This window comes from Oncorhynchus masou, chromosome 22 (genome assembly GCF_036934945.1).
Source record: "Oncorhynchus masou masou isolate Uvic2021 chromosome 22, UVic_Omas_1.1, whole genome shotgun sequence".
Taxonomy (NCBI): Eukaryota; Metazoa; Chordata; class Actinopteri; order Salmoniformes; family Salmonidae; genus Oncorhynchus; species Oncorhynchus masou.
The window spans coordinates 25,341,106-25,356,523 of record NC_088233.1 but is presented as its reverse complement, the minus strand read 5'-3'; the positions used below and the strand labels follow the sequence as shown (position 1 = coordinate 25,356,523).

Sequence of the window (15,418 nt, the reverse complement as noted above, 5' to 3'; positions counted from 1 at the left end):
GTGATGAGACGTTGACAGCTGGACAGATCCTTGATCTGGCATAATAATGTTCTCTCACATCTACAGTACCAAAGTTTTTTAAAAAGGGCCTGCAACCACTGCAAGTGGAATGTCTCCCCCCTCCCCTTCAGCAAATAGTTCTATCCATATTGTCCAGTTTTAACAGTATATGTATATTCCATATATGTCATGTCACTCACTGCTGCTTCTTGTAGCCACTGACAATACCATCATAAGTAGTATGTGCAGCAGAGGTAGATTGGTGGGCTACAGTCAAGTGATAAGTACCCTTGTCTGAGACCATAGCAAATGCATATTTTATCCAAACATATACAGAAATCCCAGCTGAACTACACTACATTCAGTGTTACCAATAGTTTAGATTTAAATACATGTGTTTTATCATAATTGTGATAACATGTTAGACAGTTATATGTACATACTGTGTACTCTGCACTGTATTGACTCTAATTCTGTTCTGGTATTGAGAAATCACCCCTGACACAGCAATTAGCGATAGTACCAGGCATTGGCCTCTTTCACTGCCTGATGATGATGTGCATAATTTCGAGTTACATTAAACTAGTCAAAAGCGCTGGTACTTCTCATAGTTGTGTGCCCGAGTCGCCCGTTCACTGAATGTTTCCAAACAGTCCCATTTTGAGAACCGTTAATGTCATCTGCGCTGCTCTGGTGACGTCGCAATTGCGCATCCCAGTGTGAATTGATCTGTAGGCGCACTGAAGCCAAAAAGAACTATGGACTGGCTATTTAATTGTATCTGGTCAGGTGCTACAGATATTGCTCGATGGGAGTGTGTAAGTTTTGTTGAAACTCACGCTGAATTATGTTGGCTACAATGGGTGTGATCTGGAGTCGTGTCTGTGTGCATAATGCACAGCATAGGTCATAAGAAAATGGACCCGTTGTGAAACGTAAGTCGATGAGAGAAGCACCGTGTTCTGACCGGCTGCTCCAGTAGCCTGTGGCTCTGATGGTGTCATAGAGGGGGGGGGGGGGGGGGGGTCGGTAGGTGGCAGTCGTGTCCCATCTGGTGCAGGGAGCCACTGAGAAACAGGCCTCCCCACCTCTCTCTCTCTCTCTCTCTCTCTCTCTCTCTCTCTCTCTCTCTCTCTCTCTCTCTAACTCACACACACATTCTTAGGTCGTGCACGCACTGGGGCAAACACACGCGCATCCATATTACCCCCAGACGCATCGCTCCTCATGACATCAAGTTATAATGCAATTGACCAATCAGCGGGTAGATGATGGCAGGAAATTGGATAATTGTATTTCACCCATCAACAGTGAGAAAGGGTACGTGGGGAAAATATAGAGGGACCCACAACAAGGCAGACGCAACACATGAATGTGCGTCAAAGGAGAGGTGTTCAGCCAGTCTAGAGGGAGTATTTCTTCTGCACTGACTGGCGATATACAAATGGTCTTGTTTTGAGTGAGGGAGGAAGCCAGTGCGTCCTGGGTGTCAGGCTATCGGCACGCTGAAACAGAGGAGAAACTACTTCACCACACTGTCCACTATCTATTGTCTAGACCTTCGAACTTGCACATGCATGGTATCATATGATCTATGTGAGAGTGCACAAATGCATTGCATGTATAAGCTGTGGTCAGAGCTATTGGTCATCATCCCAACGCGCAATTTGAGTTGGTGAAGAGCGCGCACGGAGGATCATCACTAGGTGGATATTCGTTCCCTCTTGTGGGATATCAGTGGATTGTCGGTACTGGAGAGTCCTGTCTGACATACGTATAGAGCAAGAGAACAGAGAGAGGAGGCTATGATTGCTGTGGGGGAAAACTGACAGGAGCAGCTTGGTGAACAAACGGCTCTCGAGACGCAATGAGAAGTCGGGACACGAAACCTTTGGAACTATAATAGGCCTAATATATAGCGTTATATTAGTTCATCCTATGAAACATACTCATAAAATTTGCCTTAGATTTGAGAGTCAGACCAAGGAAGGGGATTTCGTTGTTAACCCTGTAAACAAGGCTTTAATGCATTTATAGGCTATACAACCTGCTGGATTTTCCACCTGACTCGCTGCAGGTCCTTCCATCAAACATACTGACTGACGCCTATGAACATCGATGGAATAATCTATCAGAAGACAAAGATAAGCCTGATGACTGTATCATTCTTCGTCCAATCCACCGAAGAATTCATAGGCTACATCAACTCCGGGACCCCATCCAACGACATTCAATACGGAGGAAAAGATTAGTAAGAATCTTGAAATCCGCACTGGGTTGTGCGTTGAAATCTAATCAGATTCCAGTGGGGTTGCAGAGTAGCAAGGGGAAGCGTGAGAAAAGTTCCAGCTAAAAGCGTGACAGCGGGAAGACAACTATCAACCTCTTTATTTTTGCTCAATATGTATGTCGATGATGTTCAGCCGTAGATTATGATGAGGTTTGAGGATGTTATCAATCTGGGAGTCCACGGCTGCGTGAGACGGTGTCTTTAGTGGTCTGGCTCTGGAGAGGTTGGTTTGTTTTTATTGAAAATAAAAATATAAGGGCTGGATCTGGGAAGAGCTCGGATTTCTCCTGATTCACGAAATGGTACCGGACAGCGACATAGATATAATTGTGCCTTGTTAACCTCACAGCGGGATATCGCTCTGCATCGAACCATTAGTTTCAACAGTGCCTCCGTATTATTTGCTTCTTGAAAAATATGATTATGGTGATGGATAATTTGACTCTATTATCAATGTGCAAGTCCTAAATCTCAACCGATTGATTGATATTCATTGATGGATTAAATTCTACATCGTTTGCAATCTGGGGACCGGATAAGGTGTGTGAAAGTATCACCACGGAGTCTGCCAAATTGCTTGAGAATTGCGGATGTATTTTCGATGCAGTTTTCGAGGGGAAGGAGCTGAAGAGACAACTGTCGTTGTTTGAATCAGCTATCCTGCTAACATCAGCATCTTTGGTGACAAGTAAGTTATATGTGCTATTTTTGTTTAGTTGAAATGATTTCTAAATGCCACTAAAACCTTGCCCACATTGAATTACGGTTTTAGCTAAAGCATATTGGTAATCTGGTAGAGGTAGGCTATTTAAAATCCGCGTTCCTTTGCTGCACTATCTCTCTTTGTCGTGTTATATTACGACATAGACTAAACAAAAAGCTTCATCAGACTTAATCTGTCAAAAAAAGCATATTTTGTGTGATGTGATGAATGGACCATTCGGTGTGTGTGTGTGTTCGCGTGCGTGCGTTTGTGTTGGAACGCTCTAGGAAATGCTTGTCGATTCAGACTTTATTCGACTAACCTATACACATTTTATTTTATCACGAGGCTGATGCTGATACCACAAATAACCCAAACTGATGAAAATGTGTGGAGAGGATGGTTGTTGAGTAGTGGTGATGCAGTCTGTTGCATCCCATTTGCTCTATTCGGACCGTTGGATTTCAGCACCTACCAAAGGCCAAATAACATTCAGAATATCTAATATTTTATGCTGATTATAATATGCACAGTAGGCCCATCAATAGCTATTTGTAGAGCACATTGCTGTGCAATTGACTTCACACTGTTCTGTTATTAAGGCTCCTCGCATGCGACCGGTGGAAAGCCTAACATATGAGCACTGCCATGTCTTTGAGAATGATGTTTGCAAGAACACTATAGGGCTGTAGCTAATGCACTTTCATTTCCACCTATCCATGTAGGGTAGTGTCTGTTTTAATGCGGAGGCATTGCTGTTGGCTCACTACTGGTATTGAGGGAGCTGTCTCTCATAAACGTGGTGCTGAAATGACAAGCTTCGCTTGTCATGATGTCCAGAAACGAACGTAGGCTAGAAACTCTGATGGCTCGAAACGAACGTAGCATAATGTGTGGTGTATAGCACACATACATGAAGCAATGGTGTTTTGGTTATATTCCAGTGATGATAATTGATCACCATGCACTGATGTACAGTGTGCCATGGTATGGGATATGGTGTATAGGTTGAAACGGATTGGTTCTCCATTCATTCATTCATTCATTCATTCTTGGCACCAGGAGCACATGGAAACACACACACACGCACGCACGCATGCACACACACACACACACACACACACACACACACACACACACACACACACACACTGAACCCTCCTTCTCACACAGTGGTCTCTTTGATCTCGCAGAGGGACAGCAAGACAGAAGACCACAGAGAACATGCACACACAGGGCCTTGCATCTAGCCAGTAATGAACGTTAGATTAAATTTGACTCCTTCAAAATGAGGTTTTATCATATCTGCATGCTTAAAGCAATTGTTATACAGTATACAACTCTCTTACATGTGAATTTAACCAATTGTGTTTTCTTATTTCAACCACCCATTTGTCTGAAAACAATGAACTAGGTACTCTACAGTGCATTCAGAAAGTTTTCACACCCCTTGACTTCTCCACATTTAGTTGATTTACAGCCTGAATTTAAAATGGATTAAATCGAGATGTTGTGTCACTGGCCTAAGACTTGACAGAGCCTGATAAAAAAAAGAAGAATGTGCAAATATTGTACAATCCAGTTGTGCAAAGCTCTTAGAGATGTACCCAGAAAGACTCACAACTCTAATCACTAAAGTTGATTCTAACATGCATTAATTGATTCAGGTGTGTGAATACTTACGTAAATCATTTCTTTCAGTATTTCATTTTCCAAAAAGTCAGACTTTCTAGAAAACATGTTTTGAATTTGTGATTATGGGGTATTGTGTTTAGATTGGTGAGAAATCAACTATTGTATCTATTTTGAATTCAGGATGTAACTCAACAAAATGTGGAATTAGGCACTGTATATACTGGATACAAGCTACTACAAGCTACTATCAAATAGTATTTTTCCATCATGTTTTTACCATCTTCTCCTATAATACAGCTACATTGAATCATGGATATATGTAGGTAATTTGAGGCGATACAGGTAGTAAGGCTTGGTGAACGCGCAGAGAATATTATGACTTGGTTTTAGATTGACAAATGCAGTATCTATCCTACCTTTCAGTGTTGGAAGTATATGCCATTTAGTAGTAACAGTAGTAGTAAATCATTAATAATACATCACAGTAGAAGTAATAGAAGTAGTAATGTTATAGCTTCAGTTGCAACTGAGGTTACGGTTGTCATTCTACTGTTGTAGAATTGATCGCAGCTTTCTGTCACCTGATTAAAGTGGCCCCCTATTCCCTCAGGTTAGTGAGGGAGTGAACATCTTTCACCCTATTTGAGAAAGCATGTTGCCTTGGGGAGACAAATTAGACTGCTCATTTTATGTTCTTCCCCTGTCAAAGATTTTAGCATGATACATCCACTCTATGAATCCCAAAGATGACATGTGTTTGTTGTGGCCTGATCCAGAGTGATTCATGCCTACGGGGAGCCTATCCCTTCTGCATGTTGAGCGCTTCTCAAAGGTCCACTTCCCTCCTGAGCTTTCCTTTCAATAGAGGTGATAGAAAGTCATCAGTCTAGGGCTGGGGGGGGGGGTTCTTGTTTTTTAATATTGCAGTAAGATGGTCAACATTTCAGCACGTACAGTAGTGCCTTCATCGTTGTTGTAGGTCCATGCTCTGTAAAACGTCAATGATACAATGACAACTTCCCATAATCTCCTAGAGTCATGTGCACCTACGTGTTTGTTTATTTTATTATGTGCTAGTGACAACAACATAATCCCCAGTGTGTCTCAGGCATCCCCAGTGGTGCAGTGGTCTCAGACCAGGTGCAGTGTGGGTACTGAGGACCGAGGGAAAAGTCCTGCTGCTAACATCAAGCCAGATTTCAGTTGATAACATTGTCACCTCCTCAGACGTCTGTTTCATGTCCAATTCCTCCCCTCGTTGCGGTCTCAGTAATCCGTTGAAAATTGTGCCAAGCGGCCCTGTCAAAAAATTAATGAACTTGTCAGCCAGAAAAGGGTAGCATTGCGACAAGGTGTCAGCCCCTCGTGAAGCCACAGAGCATATGCCCATGTTCCTTTTCCCACATCCTCCTTTGAAATGTTGCTTATTTCTTCAGACTGTGACTCCGTTCAGATCAGGGCCATCGCTTTGTGCCATTTAATAAATGTTCATTTGTTAAATCGGATTAATCTGGGTAAAGCCCCAGCTTAGGACACCATTAGCATTCATTTCTCTGACTGCTGGGGACTTCTATCAATAATGGAACCGCCCGTACATCTTTCATCTTCTCTGGGTAGAAATGTTCTCTGGGTATTGGATTGGTCGTGAAGGGGAAATTAAAAAGTCAGGCAGTCCTGTGTTATCTACACTCTTTGAAAAAAGGTGCTATCTAGAACTTAAAAGGGTTCTTTGGCTATCCCGTACGAGGACCCTTTGAAGAACCCTTTTTGGTTCCAGGTAGAACCCTTTTGGGGTAAGTGTTGGCTGCCAGACCGGCAGATAGAAACACACTGGGGGAGGTTGAGATGAGGAGGGGGGCTGGGGTACCAAGAGAGAGCGAGAGAAGGCAGATATGTTTTCAGGTCAAGGCAGTGCTGCTGTGCTGTGAGTATACACAATCAACTCTAACTGGATGCATCATCTCAGATGATTGGTGGTTTGTTACATGAGTTCAGTCCCTTGATGACTTCCCATGTCTAGGTGCTGATGGAGACAATGGTTGAGTCTAGGGCTGTTATGGTGATTGTCACACCAGCAGTCACGAGTCATGACTGCAGTCAGATTCCATGTGACCGTTGAAACCATTAGTAGCCTACCAAACTTGCTTACGGCCAGTTGCTAATGGCCTGGTACTCAGCGCACTATTGTCCCTCTAATCACTCTGTCATCAATGCAAATAAATTTGAAAATAAAATCAAACACTTCATGAGAGCCCTGGCATTCAGAGTTTGAGCGGAAAAGGATCACCTCTTGCGCAGCAAGATCCCGCTCTTCATAGCTGGTTGATGCATGGAATTAATAAGTGTTCCCATAAACCCATGTTGCGCAACATTTCTATAGGCTATGCTATGCAATTACATGAGAAAACAGAGTTTTAATGGCATCTATTAAAAATAGGAATATCCCATCAGCTTTAACCCCTTGCGTTGCGCAATCCCGGATCCGGGATTCTATTTATAGCCTCAAGCTCATTACATGTAAGGGATTACAAAAAAAGCATAACTGTAATACGTTGTTACTATCAAAAATATTGTAATCAGATTACAGATACTTTTGAAAAACTAGATGATTACTTTGAAGATTACTTTTAAATTCAGAAAGGATGTTTGTGAAAAAAATCTTTGACAATTCTCTGTTTTCTTAATGACATTTAAATCAGCATTGAAAAAAAGCTCAAATTTAAGTTTGTTCCACCTGAGCGAGTCTGACCATAAGTCAGAGTGGGAAGGTTGCTGTCCTTTTCTGTGGCATAACAAACTTGGCTCGTAATTTAACAATTGTATTCATATTTACAGATGGGTTACACGTTTGTTTTTAAGGCATATGAAAGTTCACATGTCCCAGAAGGTATTTCTGCCCCAAAAAAATGCATTTTGATTAAAAAAAAAAGTTTACATTCAAATGACTCTCCTTTGATGTAGTGACCCACGACATTTGGCTAGTTTCCTGAAATGAGTCACAAATGTGTTTGATGGATCGCCGGAAAAGCTTTTGTAGACTACAGATTATCCAACTTGAATAAACGCTTAGAGGTAAGGATGACAGCAGTGGTGTAGTCTACAGCGATACGGATATCACTTATTGTTGATATCTACATTGCGCATTGATGTGAATCACACTGCTGCTCTCTCATTTAGCTATATGTGGCTTACTGATTGGGGTTGTTGTGGATGGCTGTTCACAATCTAAATATGTATTTGAAGTCAATAATGTTTGAATTCAAGAAGTTTAAGCTGCCAATCAATCATTGTTTTTGAAACCAGTGGACAACTAGTAAAAAATGCAACAGCTGCACAGTGCGGATCCCAGCCTATGAAATAAAAGTGGTGCTTTAATTGCTCAATCTAATTCATGCTGAAAAAAACTAAACTCTATAGACCTAATGGACACATGCTCAAACTCGTAAACGTTTGATAGACTTAAAGGGGCAATCTGTAGTTGCTACATCCTTTTTTGAACTTATAAGTTATATATATATATATATATATATATTAATGTATAGATATAATTTTATCATATTATTAAATGTAATAGAAAGAGATGGGTTTGAAGAAGCCTACATAACCAACCCATAAAATAACACTTTACCTCCATATATAGCCAGCTATGTAAACTTTAACATTGATTTATCCTGTCATAGATGTTGTTCAATTGGTAACATATTTGTATCTTCTTCTAATGCCACTTAGGGGGAAAGTAATCTAAAGGTAACTGAATGTAATCCGATTACGTTACTGAATTTGGGTAATCCAAAAGTTACGTTACTGATGACAATTTTGGACAGGTAACTATTAACTGTAACACCCTCCATTTGGTAAATCTGACCACAACTCTATCCTTCTGATTCCATCTTACAAGCAAAAATTAAAGCAGGAAACACCAGTGAGTTGGTCTATAAAAAGATGGTCAGATGAAGCAGATGCTAAACTACAGGACTGCTTTGCTATCACAGACTGGAACATGTTCTGGGATTCTTCCGATGACATTGAGGAGTACACCACATCAGTCACTGGCTTTATCAACAAGTGCATTGAGGACGTCGTCCCCACAGTGACTGTACGTACATACCCCAACCACAAGCTATGGATTACAGGCAACATTCACACTGAGCTAAAGGTTAGAGCTGCCACTTTCAAGGTGCGGGACTATAACCTGGAAGCTTACAAGAAATCCTGCTTTGCCCTGCGACGAACCATCAAACAGGCAAAGTGTCAATAGACTGCTAAGATTGAATCATACTACACCGGCTCCGATGCTCATTGGATGTGGCAGGGCTTGCAAACTATTACAGACTACAAAGGGAAGCACAGCCGCACGCTGCCCAGTGACATGAGGCTACCAGACAAGCTAAATGACTTCTATGCTCGCTTCAAGATTACATTTAGAAGGTTACCTACCCAACCCTGATAATGACCCATTCTCAATCAAAACTCATTGCACACGTATATTGTATAGAATATGTAAAGACAAGATTACATTGAGAATATTCTGATGTGTGACAATATCACTTGTGAAGGAAGGCAAGAAACAGCACATGCATTTTTTGCGACTTTTTCAAATCATCATCGCATGCTTTATGTAGCCTAGCTCAGTATAGGCCTATTTGTTTTGATAAGATTTGCATTCCAACTAAGGGCCAAATAACTCTAAGTGTATCCTTTAGGCCTATGACCCCTGGAACAGGGTTAGAGAGCCCATAGCCTATAGAGCCAAGTGAAACCTTTTCTTATAAGCCCAGTCATTGTGCAATCACATGTGAGTTTTGACTAGGCACTATTTAAAAGATGATCCCAGCTTTCTCATGCTGCTATATTTATTCCTCAATTCTTAAAATTACGGATATTAATCCGCTTTAAAACCTTTGTAGACTACCTGGCATATTAAAAACGCCTCCTCCATTCGAGTGCAGTTTACGGATGACATGTTTTTTTGTGGGCCATTCTAAATTAAAAATAATTCCATGCATATATTAGTAGGCTAAATGTAAAGAATAGATTACACTGAGAATAGTCAGATGGGTGAGAATATTGTCAAGCTTGTCAAATTGTGAATGAGAGACTGATGAAGTGTTTGTAGTTATTATTATTTTTGAAACAAAGCAGAGCGCATGCCTCATGAGAGTCACATCATGCAGCCTTAGAATGTATTAGAAATGAAAACAGCCTAAGGTTTGCATCACAACTAAAGTTGCATAAATAACTCTATTTTAAGCATATAGGAGGACCTGTTTCAAATGACAGGCTATGTGTGGAAGCCTGGAGATGCGAAAGTGTTTATGTTAATTAACGTTCAATTATCGTGAGACCGGTCAGTTATTCTCATGACAATAATCGGCTGACAAAATTTCATGACCACCAAAGCTGTAGTTGAGTGCCCCCGCAACAATTGACCTTAGAAATATGTATTTTGACCCCAGCCGCAGGAAGCCGACACTCAAACTAACATACAGAAGTCCTACACAGGATGTTGGGATCGTGAGCTATTCATGCACATTCTTTTCAACTCATTTCTCTTCGAAGTGGTTTATTTGTGGATGAGATGTTGAGTCATTATTTGGCTGTAGAATGGCTTAGCTAAGAGTGGACCTTTTGGTTTATTTTGTTTTATTTGTGGTTGTTATTGTTTTGTCGGCTCAAGCTAATTCTGTAGCACTACAATGATCTACACAGGCATTGATCTTTATTGGAGCTCTTAACACCATTCGCGACCCTGTGCAATACCATACTAGTAGAGTAAATAGGAACAGCAATGTGTTTTCATTCAGGTTTTTGGTAGTTAAGGTAATCAATCCAGTCTTCAAAGAGTTTTCTGGTTTTGGGTTCAGGCACTCCTGACATTGATCTAGATTCTTGTTAAGGATCAGAGTTACTATTTCAATCATGTGGAGACTGAAGACGTCAGTGAGCTGTGGACCAACGCACTGGCTTTCTAAATCAACTCGACAGACAAGTACAGACATCCTGCACACATACACACAAATGCAAGCAGCCAGGCAGGCACAAACTCATGCATCACGCACAAGTGTGTGCAAACACACACAGGTGCTCTGGGCACACACACAGCCCACATTAGCACACACACAGCCCACATTAGCACACACACACACACACACACACACACACACACACACACACACACACACACACACACACACACACACACACACACACACACACACACACACACACACACACACACACACACACACACACACACACACACACACACACACACACACAGCGGCTGTAGTGGGCTTGCTCATTAGTCATCGTCTCTAGCTTGTCTCTCTGAATGTGCCATCCAGGGAAAGGACAGCAGATCCGGAGGAGAGCAGCACTACATTCCTTCAGTCGATGGATTAATCAATGGCTGCTCCTCTCTCCCATCAATCTCAGGGAATAATCTGAGAGACATCTATTCTGTCACACTGGATGCCGGCATGCACTGCTCCTATTACTGTCCTCTCCTTTACATCCAATTGTACTGTACCAGAAGAGGAGTAGGGGCCTGTGAGGTTTGGATAAGTGACCACAGCTGTAGCGTGTGCATACCTTTTAGGGGTTGGCAGTGGTGGTCAAGTAGTCTTTTCCATAGTGGTGGTCAAGTAGCCTACTCCATAGTGGTGGTCAAGTAGTCTACTCCATAGTTATGGTCAAGTAGTCTACTCCATAGTGGTGGTCAAGTAGCCTCCTCCATAGTGGTGGTCAAGTAGTCTACTCCATAGTGATGGTCAAGTAGCCTCCTCCATAGTGGTGGTCAAGTAGCCTCCGCCATAGTGGTGGTCAAGTAAACTACTCCATAGTGGTGGTCAAGTAGCCTCCTCCATAGTGGTGGTCAAGTAGCCTCCTCCATAATGGTGGTCAAGTAAACTACTCCATCGTGGTGGTCAAGTAAACTACTCCATAGTGGTGGTCAAGTAGTCTTTTCCATAGTGGTGGTCAAGTAGTCTACTCCATATTGGTGGTCCAGTAGTCTACTCCATATTGGTTGTCAAGTAGCCTCCTCCATAGTGGTGGTCAAGTAGTCTACTCCATATTGGTGGTCCAGTAGTCTACTCCATATTGGTGGTCCAGTAGTCTACTCCATATTGGTGGTCCAGTAGTCTACTCCATAGTGGTGGTTCAGTAGTCTACTCCATATTGGTGGTCCAGTAGTCTACTCCATATTGGTGGTCCAGTAGTCTACACCATATTGGTGGTCCAGTAGTCTACTCCATAGTGGTGGTTCAGTAGTCTACTCCATATTGGTGGTCCAGTAGTCTACTCCATATTGGTGGTCCAGTAGTCTACACCATATTGGTGGTCCAGTAGTCTACTCCATAGTGGTGGTTCAGTAGTCTACTCCATATTGGTGGTCCAGTAGTCTACTCCATATTGGTGGTCCAGTAGTCTACTCCATATTGGTTGTCAAGTAGTCTACTCCATATTGGTGGTCCAGTAGTCTATTGGTGGTCCAGTAGTCTACTCCATATTGGTGGTCCAGTAGTCTACTCCATATTGGTGGTCCAGTAGTCTACTCCATATTGGTGGTCCAGTAGTCTACTCCATATTGGTGGTCCAGTAGTCTACTCCATATTGGTGGTCCAGTAGTCTACTCCATATTGGTGGTCCAGTAGTCTACTCCATATTGGTGGTCCAGTAGTCTACTCCATATTGGTGGTCCAGTAGTCTACTCCATATTGGTGGTCCAGTAGTCTACTCCATATTGGTGGTCCAGTAGTCTACTCCATATTGGTGGTCCAGTAGTCTACTCCATATTGGTGGTCCAGTAGTCTACTCCATATTGGTGGTCCAGTAGTCTACTCCATATTGGTGGTCCAGTAGTCTACTCCATATTGGTGGTCCAGTAGTCTACTCCATATTGGTGGTCCAGTAGTCTACTCCATATTGGTGGTCCAGTAGTCTACTCCATATTGGTGGTCCAGTAGTCTAACCCGTAGCAGGTAATGGCAAGCTGAAATATTCTTGTTGTGCTGTGACTCAACGATGTCCCTTTCCCTCTCTCCCCTCACCCCTCATTCTTCCGCCCCAAAACTCAACCAAAAGTAGTGACCTGGAATTCAAGTTGCCACGTTAGTCAGTCACCACAGGTCTTACCTCACCCACCTTGTCAGTCTTGCCGAGGTTCAACTTAATGACTTAGCCCCCCCCCTCTTTTCTTCTTCCCCCTTACACCATGCATGAATGTACAAGGTGCAGAATCGAGGAAGTGGCGGCCCCTGAAGTAAGGTTGTGCTGACGTGACAGCCTGGGTGAAGGAAAACATACACACGCATGCATACACACACGGCAACACACCACTGACACACGTGTCTCCAGAGAAGCCACTCCTCTTGCCTCCAGGGCAGTGTGACAGCATGTGCTGAAAGTGATAGTGGCCCAGGTCGCCACATTAGTTTCTGTTGCTAAATGAAAAGGTTAAAGGGACTGAGAGAGGGTGACGTTTTGTCTTTCACCTCCTCCCGCCCACTCTCAGGCCTCCTCCTAATGAAGGTGAGACTATAGATCCCTTCCCTTCACTGCGAAAAAGGACCAAAAGAAAGAGACAGAACATGGAGGGATAAACAGAAAGAGAGAAGAAATGTTAATGATGGGAGCAGCAGTAATCTGCATGTAATAGGTTATTTGGAAATGCAGAAAAAGGGAGACTGCTGGAGTTGATTGTTCTTATTTGAGTTCATTAATGCAATTTTCCCTCACAAAGAGCCTGAGCAGAACCTTTCAAGCTAAAATAATGACTAAATCAGTCATGGTGACTGGGCCTATGTGCTCTGTAAAAGACTGTGTCATAGCACACATATGCACACACACGTGCGCACATACAGACACAAACACAGACTTGTCTGTGTCCCCTGTCAACATGTGGTGTTTTGAAAGATTCTAAATTGAGATGGAAGGACTTTCAGCGAAGTGGTGTCCTGATGCTGGTATGGAGGAGTGACCTGTTACTGGGGAGAGATTGTGTTTTATTTTCTGGTCGCTGCAGTCCTTTCCTCTGCAGTCCCTTTCAAAGGCATACTGTAGCCCAGTCTAGAGGGAGAATGGTGATGGCTGAAGCCAACCCTCAGTATGAGGACAGGCATAATATATCACCTGTGTGTATGCATTAACCTCAGAGAGTTTCTCCTTTCATGGGTTGTCTGGAGACATCATTATTCATCACTGTTGGCTGAGAAAATAGGGCAACGGTGGTTGAGCCGAGCACATGCACTGAAAATGTAACTGTCAGCCAGGTGTTTGAAATGTTTCAGATTTACTGTGTCTGGAATATCTTTTCCTGTTGCCTCTTAACTTTGGGCAAAGTCAAGGAGCCTCATTATATAATCTAAGGTTAAATTCTAAATTCTCCATTCCACGGGTCATAAGTTAGCATCAAAGGCATGGTATGTTACATTTTAGGCTACGTTTATGAGTATGTCATTCCTTGCAAACAATAACCTCTGCTTTATGGTGTGAAGCTGTAACATAATCATGGATTGCTATTACATCTATTACTATGCAGATGAAAGGGCCTTGCAGAGAGTAGAGAGAGAGAAAGAAAGAGGGAGGTAGAGAGAGAAGCCTGCATCGCTGATGACTCAAACACCCACGTATATTACCTCACATCTAGATTAATCAGAGGCTACAGAAAACTCACTAACGCGATTACAGAGCTTAATATAATCACCCCATATTCATAGTATATAATAGCATCAGATTTGATAATGGAAATGATAATGTTTCTGTGATATGATCATGTACTCTGACTCCATTTTGAGCATTTGTATACTCAGGTCCTGTTGAGATATGTGCTATAATGCAAACAAAGCTGGGATCAGTCCCTCGTATGGTTTCTTTGAGGTTATAGATCAGTGTTCTGTCCTGATTTTCGTTAGATATGTGTATTACCTGCACTGAGGTGTCTCATGATCAATATTTTTTAGTTTTCGTATATCTCAATGAGGCAGTGTCCTTCAATCCCAGATTGTTGTACTAACATGTCTAATTCAACAAATGATCAAGGGATAAAAACACTAAGGAGAGTCATGTAATGGCTCCCTCCCTCCCTCCCTCCCTCCCTCCCTCCCTCCCTCCCTCCCTCCCTCCCTCCCTCCCTCCCTCCCTCCCCCTCCCTCCCTCCCTCCCTCCCTCCCTCCCTCCCTCCCTCCCTCCCTCCCTCCCTCCCTCCCTCCCTCCCTCCCTCCCTCCCTCCCTCCCTCCCTCCCTCCCTCCCTCCCTCCCTCCCTCCCTCCCTCCCTCCCCTCCCTCCCTCCCTCCCTCCCTCCCTCCCTCCCTCCCTCCCTCCCTCCCTCCCTCCCCCTCCCTCCCTCCCTCCCTCCCTCCCTCCCTCCCTCCCTCCCTCCCTCCCTCCCTCCCTCCCTCCCTCCCTCCCTCCCCTCCCTCCCTCCCTCCCTCCCTCCCTCCCTCCCCTCCCTCCCTCCCTCCCTCCCTCCCTCCCTCCCCTCCCTCCCTCCCTCCCTCCCTCCCTCCCTCCCTCCCTCCCTCCCTCCCTCCCTCCCTCCCTCCCCCTCCCTCCCTCCCTCCCTCTCCCTCCCTCCCTCCCTCCCTCCCTCTCCCTCCCTCCCTCCCTCCCTCCCTCCCTCCCTCCCTCCCTCCCCTCCCTCCCTCCCCTCCCTCCCTCCCTCCCTCCCTCCCTCCCTCCCTCCTCCCTCCCTCCCTCCCTCCCCTCCCTCCCTCCCTCCCTCCCTCCCTCCCCCCTCCCTCCCTCCTCCCTCCCTCCCTCCCTCCCTCCCTCCCTCCCTCCCTCCCTC

General features: G+C 43.8%; 1 protein-coding gene across 1 annotated transcript in view; it reads left to right on the top strand.

Annotated features, from left to right (window-relative positions):
• The first annotated feature begins 1,209 nt into the window (after nt 1-1,209).
• LOC135509238 (leucine-rich repeat-containing protein 4C-like) overlaps nt 1,210-15,418 on the top strand; it is a 103,519-nt gene continuing 89,310 nt past the window's right edge. The window contains exon 1 of the mRNA XM_064929726.1: nt 1,210-2,978. The gene's annotated coding sequence lies outside the window, so the exon portion shown is untranslated. The remainder of the gene's footprint in view (nt 2,979-15,418) is intronic.